Raw genomic sequence first — 5,739 nt, 5'->3', positions numbered from 1 at the left:
CTACTGTTAATGAGAGAAATTGAAGTATTGATGCAATTCTCTTTTGAAAATCTATATAAAATGTGCTTTCACCAACCTGTCAGATAGTGCATTCCAGACCAGAACAACTTGTGTTGGATTATTTCCCTGATTATCTCCTCGCATCGCTCTCCCATTTTTATTCACCTTCATTCTGTGCTCGCTGGTTCCTGAACCCTCTCTGATAGTGGAAACAAACTGTCCTCATTTATCCAAACTGAGTGAAAGAATTTTGAATACTATTTGTTTCTCCAGGGCAGCTGCAGAGTAGCTAGTAGCCCCTGACTTTGGACAGTGATGAACAAGTGATAAAAAATCTCTCTGAATCCGCCAGGAAAGTAGAGGAAAGAAACAGTCAAGATGGAAAGTGAAACACGTGGCACTTTATTGAAGCAGAAAAAGCTCATTGCCACATCTTCGAGGTAATTATTGCTGAGCTTTATGTAAACTTGAGGTGAAAAATGAACGACCTTTCACAAAGTTTGTGCTGAAATGGCTGTTTTTCAACGTTGCAAACCCTTGTGACTTTACAGTGGTAAATGTTGAGAAAATTATTTTGATTGCTTACTGAATAATGCATAAATGCAACAACATTAAGAAACGAATCATTTGCAGATACAAGTGTAAATATGGGTCAGAATTGTTCGGTGAAATGTCACCAGTTGTAAATGTTTTTTTGGCTGCATCATTTACCTGGCTGTAATATCAGGGATTGTCACCCAGAGGAACTGAGAAACCTAATAAAAATTGGTTGTTCCTCAAACTGCAACAAACAGGCCTCTCCAGCAAAAACTCTTTACCAGAATTTCAAGTTATTGCTGTACTTCCTGTAAACTGGGGGTGAATAGTGAAAGGCACTTAATATAATTTGTATCAAATGGCCATTTTCCAAACAGGCCGCTCCAGGTTTTACATTGCAGCACTTTTTCTACATTCAGTTGTAAATGAGGTCTTGGATGAGGTGGGGGTGGGGGGAGTATGTGGGAGGAAAGGGAGAGAGAGATAGCGTCCTGAAATGAACCATTTGTAACATTCGCTGTAATATCCCTACCCCATTCCCTTACCATTCCCATAGGAGGGCCCGAAATATTTCTTCTTTGAAGGTTTTTGTGTGTTTGTGTGCATATGTGTTAATGCCATTGCATCTGGTCTCTGTGCGATCAGCTCTGTCCGCACAGATCCTGCAATTGGAACCTGGACCCTTTCCCACCTCACAGTACCCACTGATTGAGCTCCCTTATTTTATTATATCTCATTCCTTTCTATTGACACATAGTGTTCTCACCAGACAACTGTGACTCCTCCAGACTGAAAGACACATTTGCAGTAATGCCAAAAAAAATAATACGAATTTAAAGATCATTGACACTGGAGCGAAAAGCATCAGCAAGCCTGTTACTGCATATGATGTTTTTTTTTATATAAATAAGACAAGGAATTAAAATCAATTGCCTCATCCAAACTGCTGGTTAGGCTTCAACTGCAGTATTGTGTTCGATCCTGGGCACCACACTTTAGGAAGGATGTCAAGGCCTTGAAGAGAGTGCAGAGGAGGTTTACCAGTCTCGAAGGAAGACTGTGTGTGTATGTGCGAGAGAAAGGGGGAAAGGTTTCAAGGAATAGCCGACAATTTTGGAGTGATTAAAATGCAACTTTAGTTGGTAATGTAATACATAGGCAAATGAGAAAGATTTCCACTTTGAAGCATCTTTGTTGTTAGATATGCTGAAAGAGATAGGACTCCATACTTCAGAGAAGGATAGATTTAAGGGTGAGCTGATGCACGTTTACAAGATGATGAAGGAAACAGATTGTGTTTCAGTTGGGTTTGTTCCGATGAAATAGGTTAATGTGAACCCTGGAAACAAGTGACACTTTACTGCAGCAGTAAAAACTCTTTGTCAGAATGTGGAGGTCTTTATCACTGAACTTTATATAAACTGGAGGTGAAAAGTGGAAGATCTTTAATACAATTTGTGTTAAATGTCCATTTCCCAGCTTTGTAAACCCTTGCAACATTAAACAGGTAAATGTTAAGCAGGTTTTTTTCGATTGAGTACAGACTAATGCATAAATACAGCAACATCAAATACAGTACAAAGAATCATTGACAAATATAACGGTAAATATGGGTGAGAATTGTTGTGTGAAATGTCACCAGTTATAAAAGTTCTCTTGGCTGCATCATTAACTTGGATCTAGTTTCAGTCGTTGTCACACAGTGGAATTGAAAATCTGAATAAAAACTGCCTGTTTATACTGCAGTCAAACCGGCCTCTCCAGCAAAAACTCTTTGCCAGAATTTCAAGGTAACTGCAGTGAGACATTTTCAGTCATTTTCTGAACTTTCTGTTAACTGGAGGTGAATAATGAAAGACATTTAATGCAATTAGTGTTAAATGGCCATTATCCAAACCGGCCCCTCCAGGTTTTAAATTACAGCAGCTTTTCTGCTCTGTTAATGAGGTTTTTGGAGGCGGGCGGGAGAGAGACAGACAGACAGACAGGTTTCTGTCTGGAATTGTCCATTTGGGATATGGTTGGAATATCCTCTCTCCTCCATTTCCTGTTTACACAGAGACTCACCTTGGACTGTCCCATACCTGGGAGGAAGTGTCCAGATGGAGAAAGCCGACAGCTGGTTGGATGAGCTGTATTTTGGGTGGACTGGCTGTTTTGAGTGACAGGTTCTGGTATGTATTAGGGCAACATCAGCCTCCATTCTTTCTTTACCTGCTGCTGGTGTCTGAAAGTGAGTTTCTGTGTCTCAGTCTCTGTGTCTCTGTGCTCAGGTGAATTGCAAGCTGATTACAGTGTGTGTGTGTGTGTGAGAGAGAGTCCAGTCTGAAACCCCATCTCTCTGTCCCAGTCCTGAACCATTCCTCCAATTCCCACCCCAATGCCATTGTCCAGGATCTTTTCCCCATGGACGAGGGAGGGAAGGTGGTAGAGTTCAACGATGGAGAGCAGACCATGCGGGATAGTGAGTATCTCATCTTTATTGTTCCTCTCTGCCTTTCTCCCTTCTTCTGAATCAATCCATCCCTCTCAATCTCTCTCTCTCTCAATCTATCCTTCTCAATCTCTCTCTCTCTCTCAATCTCTCCCTCTCAATCTAGTTCTCTCAATATATCTCAATCTCTCTCTCTCGCTCAATTGATCTCTCTATCTCTCTCTTTCAATCTCTCCCTCAATCTCTCCCTCCCTCAATCTCTCTCCCTCAGTCTCTATCTCCCTCAATCTCTCTGTTTCCCTGTCTGTTTTTCTCTCCCTTTCTCTGTGTTTCTCACTCCCTCTGTCTCTCTGTGTTTCTCTCACCCTCTCTGTTTCTCTCTATCTCTCCCCCTCACTTGGTGTGTGTGTCTCTCTCTTTGTTTCTCTCTGAGTGATTGCATTTATTTCTGTCTCACTGGCTTTCTCTGGCCATCTCTCTCTGAATCTCTCTCTCTCTCTCTCTCAAACTCTCTCTCTCTCACTTTGTGTTTCTCTCCCTCTTTCTGTGTTTCTCTTTATGTTTCTCTCTGAGTGATTGTGCATCTTTCTGTCTCACTGGCTATATCTCCCTCAGTCGCTCTCTCTCTTTCTCTCTCTCTCTCTCTCTCTCTCTCTCTTTTTGTGTTTCTCTCTCTCTCTCCCTCTGTTCCCCTCTCTCTTTTTCTGTTTCTCTCTCTCTCTCTCAATTTCTCTCTCTCCCTCTCTGTGTTTTTCTCTTTGCTTCTCTCTGAGTGATTGTGTGTCTTTCTGTCTCACTGGGTTTATCTCGCCATCTCTCTCAATCTCTCTCTCTTTGTGTTTTTCGTTCTCACTCTGTGTTTCTCTGTGTGTCTTTCTCCAATTGGTTTTCTGTCTGTCTCTCTGGTGTCTGCAATTTCTTTGTGTCTCCGTTCTTTCCCTCCCCTTTTTTCTCTCCACTTTTTTTCTGCTTTTTCTCTTTATTTATCTTTTCTTATTTTCTGTTTCTTGCTGTCTTTTATCCATTTCCCTGACTTCTTTTTCTTTGTCTCTTTCTGACTTTCTCTCCCTCTCGGACTTTTTCTCTTTCTCTCTCTTTCTTTGCCTCCCCTCCCCCCGCAATATCCCCCACCGCAAATTTGGCCCCCGGAAATTATTCACCCCCGCAAACTATTTCCCTCAAAATACCCTCCAGACTCCTCCCTTCCCAACTGGAAGCCAAGCCCATCAATCGGCTGCTTTCACGCTCGGTAAACCCACAAGCAGAAAAGAGGCAGTCTTTGGAGTTAGAAATCTGAAACTCCTATTCCCACCAATCTCACACCCCTGTTGATATCCAGGTTTAAGCATTATCGTGAAAACAAAAATACTGAAACAATTGTAAAGCTGATTAAATAGGAAAATGTTGCAAACATTCAACACGCCAGGCGGCGTCTCTGGGGAAAGAAACAGCGCTAACGTTTCAAGTCATCGGTTTTCCTCAGAACTGGAAGGGACTGGACATTACCTCTTTTCAAGCAATTATGCAGCTATTTAAAAGTGGGGTATGGGGGAAAGAAAGATAAATGGGAAAGGTCAGTCATTGGGTGGAGGACAGGAGTGATTCAATGATAAAGGGATAACAGTGTAAGGCAAATGGAACAATTAAATAAACAGTGGATGGGTCCAGATGCGGTGTGAATTGAAACAACAGAATAACAGAGCAACAGGAGAGAATTAGAAATCTAAAAGAAAATCTAAACGAAAAGGACTACAAAGGCCTGGCAAATCGACAAGGAATGGAGGGAGGGGTGGGTTGATCCCAGCGGTGTTGATCAGCCTGCCAGCTTTCTAACAAATTGGGATGTCCTTCCCAATCGCCAACCCCACACACCCTGTCATTCTGGTGACTCGGGTGTAGCCACCCCCCCCCCCCCCCCCCCCCATAACAGCACAGGTCATCTGAGAAAGTTTGAGCAATGGTTATTACCAGAATTATTTAATCTCAGTGTTGGTCCGACAAACTAGTAATGCCTATTCAGAAAGTCCGATGCTGTTCCTCGGTGAGAGTCGGTGGGCTATTTTAGGAGGTCATGAATCACAAGGTCAGAGCGGGAATAGGATGTAAAATTAACATGAGAAATGACTGGAAGCTCAGGGTCATGACTGTGGACTGAACGGAGAAGTTTCACAAACTAATCACTCAATCTCAGTTTGCTCCTTTTCCGAAGTACAGGAGACTCCTTTGTGAGCACCGAATGCAGCTACTATGTTATAAGAAATGAAAGTAAATCGCCTGGAAGAATTGATCCCTACTTGCCTAGATGAGTACATCTCCAACAACAATCAAGAAGTTTGACACCATCGAGGACAGACAGCCCATTGGATTGCCAATCCATCCACCACCTTCAACATTCATTCCCTCCACCAACAATGGCTTCAATATGTACAATCAACAGGATTATTTTTATTACTATTTATGGAGTGAAAATACCCAGAGTCAATCAAAAGCCTCCTCATTTTCTGATGTTGAGGTTATTAGTCCACCATTTAGTCTGTTGATGGACAGGTCTCGGTAATGTGCAGCATTGCTCATGCATTTCCACACAAGCAGAAGGTGTTTGTACTGCGGCCTCAGCGGTGGATGTTGGATGTGCGGGGGCCCTGGCTTATGCTGAACCTGTTTAGCAAGGATCATTCTGGCCGTCGTAGTTGAAAGCAGGCCATTTTCCAAGGTTTTTCACAGAGACCTTGTTAGTGACTTCCCGTGTTTCCCAGTCCTTGATCCAA

The sequence above is a fragment of the Heterodontus francisci genome, chromosome 28 (assembly GCF_036365525.1).
Source record: "Heterodontus francisci isolate sHetFra1 chromosome 28, sHetFra1.hap1, whole genome shotgun sequence".
Lineage (NCBI taxonomy): Eukaryota > Metazoa > Chordata > Chondrichthyes > Heterodontiformes > Heterodontidae > Heterodontus > Heterodontus francisci.
This window is presented reverse-complemented; position numbering follows the sequence as displayed.